Genomic DNA, 12555 nt, shown 5'->3' on the forward strand with positions numbered 1-12555 from the left:
AGCACCCCAGTAGCTTGGGGAGCACTTTCCTCTGAAGACAGATGACTGTGTGTCCTTTGCTGGAGCTGATGCACTGACCGTGCAGAGCGGCGCCGATGAGAGCATCGGTGTCTGCACATAGGGGGCCCAGAGGGGCCTGGAGGGGGTCTTACCCCCGGTGGCCGCACAGCCATGCTGCTTCCTGAGTGAGCTGTATCACGGTTGAGCCGTCTGAACAGAAGGAAATTTCCTTGTTGGCTGTAGCCCAAGTTGGGGGCTCCTGTTGGCCTTGAATGGGCACCAACAACCGTCGGGTGGGCACTAGGCCAGCGCTGACCTGACTCAGTGATGCTCCAGTGCTGTTGTTTACGTCGCGGGAGTTGTACACGCTTTTCTCAGATGTCTTTCTTCATGGAACATCTCCGGGGAAACTGCCGTATCATCACTTGGAGACTGTTTTCCCGACGTTTTCCCGACGTACCACGTTTCATTGTTTCAGTGGGCTCTCATTCGTGGAACTAGTATTCACCCTCTCCTGTGGAGTATTCAGGGGGAGCTCCTGCCACACAGAACAACTCTGCTATGCGTGTTATCTTGCTGCACACGAATGAGTATAAACTCATTAAAGGTGGAGTACCCCAGACCAGGGGACACACGTGTGGTTTCCACGCGGCAGGAACGTGATGTCTGACAGCCACCGACATTGTCAGACTGAAGACAAAGGTGTGGGGGTCTCTCACCCACTTCGGGAGCAGCTGCGGCACTGAGCCTGCCGGACTCTGAGCCCTGGAGCGGATGCGCAGCACCGTGTGTCTGCTCAGTTCCCTCTGCCAGCAGGTGGTTCGGCAGCCCTGTGCGTGGCCCTGGGTTTCCTGTCTGGGAGCTGCCCGTTCGTTGTTGTCCTGACCCTTTGCGTACTTGTAACATCACGCTCACACACAGACATCCTACCTCTCCCCTTTTCTGCCTCATCTGGCAGGAAGAGTGACAACAAGTATCGTATTCCAGGGAGCCATGTTTGTAAAGAATGAACCCTCGCCGTGTGGGGGAGGCTCGGGGGCCGTGGCACGTCTGCCCTGGGCGCTGGGTCCTTCACCGGTGCTCAGTGGAAGAGTTTCAGCTTTGTAAAGTTTACAGTAAGAGATGGCCGCACCTGTGGTCCCTGTGAGCACAGCGATAGACCGGAGGAGACGGCCTGTCCGCAGGGTGGGTGGGTGAGTGGGACTGAGCACTCAGGACGGAGACCAGTGTGGCAGGGTGTCCGGCACAGCCCTTGGCAGCCTCACCCGCATAAGGGAAGGTGGTTCAGGTGGGCACAGCCCTCACCTGGACTGACAGGGGACCTTCCAAGAGAACCTGACAGCGCCTGGGAGCCCTGGTGCAGGGGGAGAGGCCCTCTGTCCCCGCTGTCCTGAGGCCTCTTTCTGGGTAGCACCGTCCCAACTAAAGGGCAGCATTTCCTCGCTGTTTCCTAGCTGGGAACAGAATTAGCGTAAGCGCGATTAGTTAGGTGGGGCCTGCAGCTCGTCTTCTAAAGGTCCTGGCCCAGCTGGGGCTGGTGTTGCTTTGCCCTCACCCTGTCCTCCCATCTGGAATGTCCACGGGCAGGCTGGGCCTTCGTGGCCATCAGGATGACGGGCAGATTAGAAGATGACAGGCGTGTTCCAGGACCAGAAGCCGCTGCCTTGCCGGTGAGGCTGCGGGGGGACGTTGGTTCCAGACGTCCCTCACACCCGAGAAAGGAACCTCTGCCTTCAGAAAATACTCCTGCTTTTGTTTCTCGGAGCCAAACGGACGGTGCTGAACGCCGGAGTCCAGGCATGAGGAGTCACCGAGGGGTGCTGCACTGCGTCTGCGTGCTTCCCCTCAGCTCACACCGACACGGCGCAGGAAACATTAGCTCTGTGGTCCCCCTGGGAAATACCGCATGGCTCCCACACGCATGCTGTCGTTGGGTCACTTCCCGGTTGGTGAGTCTGCATTTCCTCCAAGTGCAGTTTCCTGTCCTGGGGCGTGGGATACTCGGTACCTGCGGGCAGGGTTGTTAGGAGTCTCAGCGGGAAAAAACACCCATAGACACCTGGGAAAAAGGACCGCTCTGGGGTCTGTGTTATGAACACCTCTCCATGTGACCAGTGAGCAGGTCGCTGCGGAGCTGGAGTTGTGTTGACGTTGGCACAACCAGGACGCTTCACGACTAGGCTCTCGTCCTGTCCTGACCAGCCGCTGTCCCTCTTTCTTCTCAACAGACCTGAACCCTTCCCTGGAATTGCAGACTTTGGGTCTTACAGACATTTCCCTGAATCTCCTGTGAGCTGGTGCCGGCTGAGTCAGCCTGCAGGGCAACGGAAGTCTCAGAAATACCCAGACCCGCCGCAGCCTTTGATTCAGCACCAAGGAATGCTCCACCGTCCGGGCTCAGGGCACTCGGCTTCCTTGGCGTGGCTGCGGCTGCTTCCCCTCGCCCCCGAGGGGCCGCTCCTCCTCCCCTGACACTGAGCAACGTTGAGGTTACGTGTCAGCCGTGCAAGGGTCACATCAGATCTTCCCGGGTCGCGGAGAGCGGGATCTGGGGCAGGAGAGTGGGCAGATGGCCTCCTCCGTGCGGCTGGAAGTGTGGGCTGAGTGAGGCACCACCGGGTCTGGTCTGATCTTGGCTGTGGTCTCCGACATCTAGACAGCACGCATCTGGCTTCTGGGCTGCTGCCGCCTCTCTCCTGGCACCTTCCAGCCCTGTCACTATCCAGGAGGGCCCCTGGTCGTCCGTGGAGCGGGGTTGCGCGGTCCGCACGGAAGGGGCCTGGGTTGTGCCTTCGGTGGGGGTGAGTTTAAGGACCTGCCTGAGCTCCCTGCACTGGGAATGCAGGGGACACCTGGACCACAGAGACAACACGGGGACGAGGGGCCACAGCAGCCTCACTCCACACACGAGTAAGTAAGCACTTGTGCCCGGAGCCGGGTCTTCCTCATAGGGGCAGATGGTCTCCCAGCTCAGGAGCCCGACTCCCTGCCTTTTTCCCTGTCCATCCAAGCCAGGTCCCTCTAGAGATCTGCCTCAGTCACTCATTAAAAGGCTTCAAAGTGAACTAGCGGTTCGGGATCAAATGGTGAGTCCACAGGGTCAGCGGGGCTCAGTGCACACCAGCGGCCCTCACTCTGCGCATCTCCCGGCCGCCTTTCCACGGCCCACTCGAGATCAGTCCACACCAGCCGACCCTCACTCTGGGCATCTCCTGGCTGCCTTTCCATGGCCTACTCGAGATGAGCTTGCAGTGACATTTCATCCTCGGTCACGGTGCTGGCTGTCACACCCCGTCTGACATTCCCTATGTTGACATGAGCCTAGAAAGCTGGGCTTGGAGTCACGGTGGAGACTTGCGCTGTGAGATCCACACCCCAGTCTCTTGCCCTCTAGTCCCTGTGTGAGGCCGCTGGCCCCGCCATGCCTGGGGCCACTACTGTCCTTGCTGAGACAGCGCAGGACACAGGCCAGCCTCCAGCCCTGTGTGTGAGTACACACCAGCTGCAGTCACAGCCGGGAAAGCGCTGGCCAGGGAAGGAAACGTCCATCCTGGGGGAGAACCAGCTCCGTGGAGCTGACTGACACCCTCCCCTCACATGAGCCTCATGCTTCGAGGACGCCTGACACCAGCGCCTTTGCTGCGAGGGGGCGGCACCCCCACCCCGGCCTCTGCGGTCAGTACAGTGGTGCCGTTTTCAGATGAGAAAACTGGATTCTGAAAGGGCAGGTGCGATAGGAAGGCTGTTGCTTTGAACATGAGTGACGCCGAGCACATTTTCTTTGCTGTCTGGTGACAGTCAGCTCTCCCCCGTGGCTGCTTGTGCGTCCCCAGCTCTCCTTTGGATGTGTTCACTCTCTCAAACAATTCGACAGGAGCGCTCGGTGGACCACCGGGACCCGCCATCTGCCTTCCGGGCACAACCCTCAGACTTCTGAGTTTGCCACTTGCCTTTGCCTTTTCTATGGTGAGTTTGGCTTCCAGTTTTGACTAGAAAAAGGAATAGAAAGATTTTTCAGTTTTTCAGAGAAATGGCTCTGGGCAGTCACATAACTTCAGACTCAGAATTAGGTTCTGGGCACCGACGTGGCCGCAGCGGCAGTTTAACTTCAGTCAGTCTGGTCTCTACACAGAGTCCTCGTCAGCAAAGGGAGACTGACATCGCTGTGACACGGGACAGAAGGGGGACAGCCGACGGGGAAGGCGGCGGAGAACGTGTGTCTTAGAACGGCACTTAGAATGTACCCATGGCGGCATCGTTCAGGTAACGGGAGAAGAACAGCTAACCTGTTACACCCAGGAAGTCAATGAAATGTTTGCTTCCTGCATTCATTGAAATTTGGAATTGCTGGTAGTCGTATGGTTGAAGGGACATTGATGACACAGGTTTCCCAAACGTGCCGCGAAGCTGTAAAATGGAGATGCATCCCAGGCAATTTCTAGTTTTTAAATAAAGATTTCTTAGTCTCCTGTGCTCTGTGCTGTAGTAGCTTCTTCTCTCTCTTGTCCTTTCAGAGCCAAGATTGTGGAATTAATTTTCTGTATTAATTGCTTCTATCTCCTTACACTTTATCGTGCCTTCTCCCCGTGCAACCTGACCTTTGTCTCTAACGTGCTGCTGAAATGTGTTTCCAGGGCTTGTCTGAGAGGCGACCGCCCTCCGCCCGTGTCTGTTGAAGTCTCTGGCCACCTGTTCTGTCTCCAGCTCTGAGGCCGCACCTGTGCCTCTCAGACATTGCTAGTCCCAGGCTTTCACGTCCCTGCTCCTGGGACACTGTCCTCACCCCAGGACCATTTCATAAAGGCCACCTTGCCTGGAAATATTTAGGTTTGCATGCTTCTGGGAGGTGGGAGAGAGGAGGTTAGAGTTCTGGCCAGTCACTGGGACAAGGTCCGAGGGAAGGAATGCAGGTTGGCCAAGACGGGGAGTCCAGTTTGGGTGGAGACCTGGGTGGAGGTGCCCAGGCACAGGAGCTCCCGAGCTCTGGGATAAGTTCAAGGTTGGATCCTCAGAGCAGGTGGAAGGTGTGGGATGTGAAGAATGCCCAGGAAAGAACAGACTCGGGGAGTGGACCCACCCAGAAGCCAGCGGGAGATCAGGGCAGAAGGAAGGGCACTGAGGCAGTAAAGGGGCGCAGGCCGAGGAGGAGGGTTGCTCTGGGCTGGTGCAGGGCTGCCTGGCTGCTCTCGGCACACCTGCCTCAGCGGGAAGGTGCGTGCTGGGGCTGTGCTGGGGCACCAGAGGCACGAGCATCTCACGGATGATGGACGTGACACATCGAGTTCCTACGTGTTGGAGAACTTGGCGCAAATGTTCCAACGGTTTTGTCTACCCGAGTCCTAGCACCAGAATTCGTCTGATGTGACTGGAAGCATCTGAGCCGTACAATTTCCACGTAGACTACTGGGCACGTGAAGTGAACCAGTAGGTATATTATGTTGCTAAGGTAATGGCAACCACCACAGGTTTTCAGTGTTTTAAAAGCAGAAACGAGAATTTTCCAGTCTTTAACCTGAATTGTCCGAGAAGAAGAGTCTCCGGAGACAGGAGACGCTCATGCCTGAGCCTGGCGGGTGTTTATTATTTTGCAGATGTCGGGCAGACTACCTGTGAGTCAGCTCTGCTGACCCTCGGTGGGGGGTGGACAGCTGCCAGCCACTGAGGGGGTTTTGCTACAATAAAGTGAGCGAATGAGCACGAGAGATCGCTTCCATCTGTGAGAAGTTCCTCCAGGAATTCTTGTGACCTGGAAAAGTTAGGACTTCGCTAGCGATGGAACTTTTGAGATTTTGGGTAAAGACACTTAGCAGGTGTGGGTGAAGAGAGCTTTCTCGCCTCAGAGCACACCACGAATTCATTTTCCATGTTGAGATGTGCAGGGAAATCAACAGAAGGGGAGGTTAGGGCCCCTGCTCGTGGCCGGCCTCCGGAGAAGCAGCGAGCCGCTGGGGCTGGCGGTGTCCAGGGTGACGAGGCAAATACGGTAACGGAGGTGAATTAGAAACACCCACAGCAATGTAACGCCGCCGGTGATTCAAAAACTGGTCCACGTCGCATCCGGAAATTAATACAGAACACCAACCGCCCTGCCTCCCGGACGGTTTGGGAAGCACCTGCATGGTGTCTGTATTAACATCCACCAGCAAACACATCAGCCCCGAAGCAATAACAACCACACGTACTTTTAAAGTAAATTCGACTCCACGCACATGTTTACAGGTAAAACCTTCTGGGCCGTAAGCAGCAACAAACCGAAACGCGCAGGAAAGTGCGAGGGCAGTTTCTTCCGATCGAAGGGCAGATCGAGAACAAGTAGAGAGTTGAAGGAAAGACATCAAATTATTACTGATGCTTTAACACTCATCACGAATTACATCCGAACCCTGCTTTGTACTTTAGCAAAACCCAAGACAAGAGAACAGCACCACGAAGCCCCGTCTGCTGTGGTCTCGCTGAGACGCGCGCCAGACACTCTCTGGGCAGGACGGGGCGCTGGGCGTGTGTGGGTGCAGAGTCAGGTCACGTGTCCCCTGCAGTCCACACTCGCCTGGAGTGACACCCGGCATGGTGGGTCAGGGGGCGGGATCTTTCTGAGATTCGGGGTTTTTCTGAGGTCACATGGAGGTCATTACAACCTCCCTGGGGAGCTGAGGGGAAGCCGTGGTCGCAGGAAGCTGGGTCCCAGCCCGGCACCGTCTCCCATCTGTCAGAGCAGAAGCCCGGTTCCCGAGGGTGGCGGGAGCGAGCGCTGGAGGAGGCCTGGGCCGACTCTCTGGCTCGGGAACACGCGTCTTACCTCATCGGAACATTTGGAGCAACAATAAACCCAATGAGCACTTCTTTCCGCAGGGGGTATGAGGGTTTTGAAATTAAATTTCATTAGCACAGCAAATTACCTTCCTTTGACTCCAAATCGTCATGGAAATTTTGTTTCTTATTTTTATATTTGAAAACCATCCACAGGCTATGTTTCCAATGGACTACAAATTGCGTTAGAAACTAATTTGTCCCTAGTTAAAACCACAGTGCAGAAATGTGCCATGAGATTATAAATTCTGGGAAAGTGCCTGGCTGCATGGAAACACTGCCCAGGCTGGGGCGCAACTCGGCTCCCACGGCGACTGGAACACGGGCCAGGGCTGGGACCACAAAGACTGTAGATCGTCTCTTCCACGAGGGCCCCTTTGGGAGTTAAAGGGGGTCCTAGCATTCTTGGGACAGAGCACCCACCATGGCCCCAGTTCAGAGGTTCACAGTGTGCTCCTGTCTTGAGGGGAAGGAGTGCTGAGCTGTGGAGTCACAGGTCTGGGGCCCTGAGGGGCCGCTTCGGGGCTGGACGACCTTGGGCTTTGGGGCTGGACGGCCTTGGGAGGTCCCAGCGTGCGGATCCTCACCCCTACTCTGGCCATAGCATGAGCTGCCACAGAACCGGATGGAGGAGGCGCGTCCTGGCCGGGCACTGGCTCTGTGGGGCACTCGAGGAATGACGGCGACCTCGCTGGGGATGTGCTGAGACCTGCAGGGTTGGGGCTGACTCGCCCATGTCACAACCTGGAGGGTGACGGACGTGCCCCTGGGACACTGTCTCTTCATTCTGGTGTGGTGGGCTTCCCGCCCCAGGGCATGCACCGTGAACCAGCTGCGGTCCCCTCACTCACCCGACGTCGGTGAGGACCTCCCGGCCGGCCTCCCCACATTTGCGGACCGGCGGGCAGCATTGTGTCTCCTCTGCTGGTGAGACACTGTGTCTGTCAGCCGAATGGAAAGGCATGCAGACCTTCCCCGGGGCTGCCCACACGCACAGGCACCGTCAGCGTGGGACACGTGCACCCACGGAAAGCGTAACGTAATGAACCTCGTCACTCGCCTTCACCGCTTAGCAAATGGAACATGCCCCAACACATCCCTGGGTGGCCTGCAAAGGCCTCGCCCCCTCTCCTCGTTCTGGAAGGAGCCCTGCCCTGCCGCGGGGGACACTCACAGCCTTTCCCATGTGATACGCTCCTCGTCCGAACCTGTGAAGACCCGCCATCGCTCTGCGCGCTTTTATGTCGGTGGACTGGTGGCCTGAGTGTCTCCTCCAACAGCTTCCCTTTTCCTGCTCATCATCGCCTGCCCACCACACCACGATCTTACAGTTCTCTTCCCGACCTGTTTATTTTTTCCTGTAGTTCTTCCCACATCGGTGCCTGCATTTCTAAGGCGTTCATTCCCAGCGCTTGCCTGCAGAGGCCTCCGGGGCGGCAGCCAGCTGAGCAGCAGGGCTGTCGTGTGGCCCGGTGGCACAGTGACGCGACAATGTTCCCTCCGCCGGCCGGAGCGCTTGCATAGCACTCCCCGGGCGCCGCCTTCACACCGACGTTTCCTTCTGCAGACGTTTTTCTTTCATGTTAAGTTCACGAAACAGTATCACAGCAGCAGTGGCTACCGCCCACTCACTCTCGGTGTCGCTCCGTGCCCGGGCACCGGGACGAAGGCACAGGCAGCCCGGAAGGTTGTGCGGTGGGTGAGGGAGGAACGAGTGGTGAAGGGGTCACGGGCTCCATGCTTGGAAAAATTCCCGCGTGGCTCATTCCTTCCCTTGGGCCAAAGCAGCTCCTTCATGTGCCCCTCTCACCCAGAAAAACAGGTTGTTATGCCCGTTCCTATCGGTTATAACTCAGATGCTTTTTTTGCATAGACTGGGAACACTTGTGTGGTTTTCCCGCAATCACAGGGCGGGCTGGTCTCCTTCAGAATCCGCCTGGTGCCCCCCGGGTGGGTGGTGGGGACCCCACCTTTGTTTTATGTTCTTGGCCCAGGTTTGCTAACATTCTGTTAGGACTTGGTCATCCGTGCCCCCAAATCACTTCGATCTATACTTTTCCTTTTCCACATACCTAATTTATGTTGTATTTGTGCTACCTCCCTAAACTTGGGAGTTTTCCTCATTTTTTAATTCTCTGAAAGGTTTGTATAAGATTGTAATTTCACGCTCCCTGAGGTTTTGATGCGACTCACTAAAGACACGCCCGTCTTGCTGGCGCTGGGCCCTGCGAGCACCTGAAATGTTCCAATCGCTGCGATTGTCACGGATCCACGTAGGTTTTCTGTGTTGCCCAGTGAGTTTTATGAAGCCCCGTTTCTGCAGGAAATTGTCCAATCTCTTCATTTACAAGTTATTAGCAGGCTCCTGCTGGTCCACACCAAGGACAGAGGCCCTGGTTGCCTGCTCACTGGGACCTCAGCCCATCGTGACCACGGCCTGGGAGTCTCCGAGTCCAGCCCCGCAGGCCTGGGCTCTCTCTTAAACCCAGAGACAACCCGGCAGCCAGGGCACTGACTGGAGGGGCCCGTCACAAGTGGCCTGGTCGGTGGCTGCTTTGTCCCCCGAGACCCAAACTTGGGGGCTGCGTGAAGCACACCACCGAGGGCTGGAATCAGCCTGCGTGTCCTTGCACAGGCAGCGGTTACACCAGCTGGTGCAGTCACACTGCGGAGTTCCGCCACACTTTCCCTGCAGACACCTAACGGTCACCCATCCGAGTCCCATGTCAGGGACTCTCAGAGGGTCCCTGGACGTCCCTGCCCGTGCCTCCTCCCATACCCACTGCCCAGCGGACTCCGCCTCGCTGCCCGGCTCCCACCACGCTGGCCATGGTGACCCCGGTGGCTTCCTCTGTGGCCTGTAACTGGAATAAACACGGACACGCATGCACACATTTCAACCATGATTATCTGGACACAGACGAAGATACTGAAGCTGCACTTCCAGAGTGCAGACAACCAAGCAGATGAGAAAGGGTTTTCCGTGTAAACCTTCTGAGACCCCAGGGAAGAGAGCAGCAGGCATCGGCAGAGGCACCACTAGGAGACAGAGACTGAATGGGTTGCCCCGAATCGAAGACACTTGCGACATCTGTCATTGGGGGAGACCAGGCACCTGTCTCCCCCAGTGACAGAATTCTTCCTTGCGCCGACGTTTCCCGGCTCCCTGACTGTGTTTTCTGTGAAACGACAGCAACAACATGCCGAGCAAACCGCACTGGCCGTTGCTGTGGCAGCCAGCGAGTTTTAATGCTCTGGTTTGTTGCTGCTTCTCTGCAGAGGTGCCTGCGGTCTCAGGCAGGACGCGAAGTCGAATGTAACTGTTTTTCCGCATCTCGAGAACACGGCACCTGTCCTGAAGTGAACAGTAACCAAAACCGGAGCGTCCTTCTGCAGGGCCCGTGGCAACTGTTTCTAGTGACGGCACATTTTGACGGATAATGTTCAGCTGCTCGTCTTGCCACCGTTTAGAAAAACATACCTTTTTATGCTGCGGCATCTACTGAACATCCCAAAGCCGAGGCTGACTTCCTGTCCAGAAGCAACAGGAACGCAAGCACACGCCGTGGTGTGCACCTTCCCTGGGCCTGGGCTCAGACCCACTTTTCCGTCTGTCCTGGCAGGTGTCGCTGTGCCGATCGGCAGTGCCGAGACTAACCAGGTCTCTGGGGAGCGCATTCGGAACGACTCGTGGCTCAGGACCACACGAGGGCACGCGTCCGGAACTGGCACGTTTGGCATCGGGCTGCCTCTGAAGCAGTATTTTTAGATGAGTGTTTGTAACATAGTTGCCCTGGTACGAGATGTGCTGAGACAAGTGCCCGGCATGCGGAGCTGCTCTATGAGGGATGATTTATTGGAGGGCTCCACGGGGACTGTGTGAGTGAGAGATAGTGCTCCTTGCAAAAGAGCAAAGGGCGCCATAAATCAGACAGCTCATCTGCACTAGCTGGATGGGCAAGAACTAAAGGTTTGTCCGGCCCCAAGTATTTCAACAGTGATCACGTCCAACCTTCTGCTCCAAGCTGACTCAGCGCTGGCAAAGTGAGGTGGGAGGGGGAAGAACGTGGCAGCCGAGGGGGTGGCTGGTCACAGAGCAGGACGGGGGTGTGAACAGAGAGTTGAACAGTTTTCACTGGGAGTGGGCCCAGCTGACCCCACCCCCACCCGGAGCAGGATGAGCCTGGGGAGACGGGGCGGGGGGGGGGGTGCCAGAGGGGGAAGGCGGCAGGGGCGGGCAGGTAAGGCTGAGTGGGCAGAGGCAGAGGCAAACACCGGACAGCCTGAGACTGAATAGCCATAGGGACGGCCTAGCAGGCCACACTGGAGAGATTCCCCATCACACACACGACCTCAGGCCACCGGCTGTTACAAGCAACTGGGACACTTTTACATGAAGGCAAACGAGTGAGAATAGAATTGACTGTGCAGAACTAGACAAGGTGAAGAGAGAAAGGACACGAGACGGCGTGGACAGCAGGTGTGGCCGGCCCTGCCTGGGCTTGGACAGAGTGGGACGCTGCATGCGATTCACCCCATGCACCTGCATGCTCCCCCGTGGAACCCCGACCCTCCCGCCGGCCCCTCCTCACAGTTCCCCTCAGTCGCCTCCTCTTTCCTTCCCACAGGAAGCTGTTTTCTGGACTCCTGAAGCCAGGGATCAAGTTGGTGGTTCTGGAACTTTCCACAAAGGGGGTCTCTCCAGTGGGAAGCATTCTGTGTCCGGCCTCTTCCACCCAGCATTCCGGCAGGGAGCTCTGTCGAGGTTGTGTGTGGCCGGGGCTCACGCACTGTAGTTCTCCAGTCGGGTTCCTGGGGCCAGTTCCTACGGAGATGTCAGTCTACCGCGGCCCGGAGATGGCAGCCACGTGCCCTGCGCGGCGTTGGAGCAGGTGGCGCTCTGACCCTGGACCCGGGTTGTCATGGAGAAGGCGAGGCTGCCCCGGGTGTGGCCCTGTCCCTTATTTCACGATGCTTGATTTTCTCCTCCGCTTTTGGTGTTTCAGGCCTACGTTCTCATCGAACGCGCCCTGGGAGCTGTCAGACGCCCGGCAGGGCCCCTCCTGACCAGGGCTGGTGGTCTGCCTGGCCCAGACGAGGAACGTGGGCTCCACGCCCGGAGCCAGCGTAAGAGCAGAGCTGGAGCTGCTGGCTGAGGTGCTCCTGCGCATGCGCTCCCACAGGGACACGCCCACATGGACACGCCCCCCACTCACAGCCCCGCCCCACAAAGGGCCTTTCTTGCAAACCCCGCCAGCTTCCTTCTTTTGCTCCTGGTCTAACGTCCAGCTGCCTGGGAATTTGGATTTTTCTTATTAAGCTGCTCTGGAAACCTAAATGTAATGAAAACAACAACAAAAGGAAAGCACAGCATAGAGCTGAAGTCTCGCCCTTGTTTCCCTCGGCACCCGAGTCATCAGCCCCAGGGGGCTCTGCGGGCCATGGGGCCCCTGCCGTTGGGTGAGCTGGGCAGCAGGCCGCAGGGCGTTAGTAATGTCTTTGGCATTTTTCTGAGGCTTTTAAGAGCGATTGCTGTCAAATCCCCTATAAAGATTTGGAGCAGGCTGGGGAGCCAGGCATTTGAGATGGTAACAGGGCCATCTGGGAGAACTGGGTCGCGTTGTGAAAGTTTCTGAAGATGGGGCCCAGATGCTCGGCGGTGGCCTGAGGTCAAGCTGGAGCCGTGCACGTGGAGCAAACAGCGGTGGGGGAGTCACGCTTCCCAATAGCACGGAGCCTGAGAGCCCA

The sequence above is a fragment of the Desmodus rotundus genome, chromosome 6 (assembly GCF_022682495.2).
Source record: "Desmodus rotundus isolate HL8 chromosome 6, HLdesRot8A.1, whole genome shotgun sequence".
Lineage (NCBI taxonomy): Eukaryota > Metazoa > Chordata > Mammalia > Chiroptera > Phyllostomidae > Desmodus > Desmodus rotundus.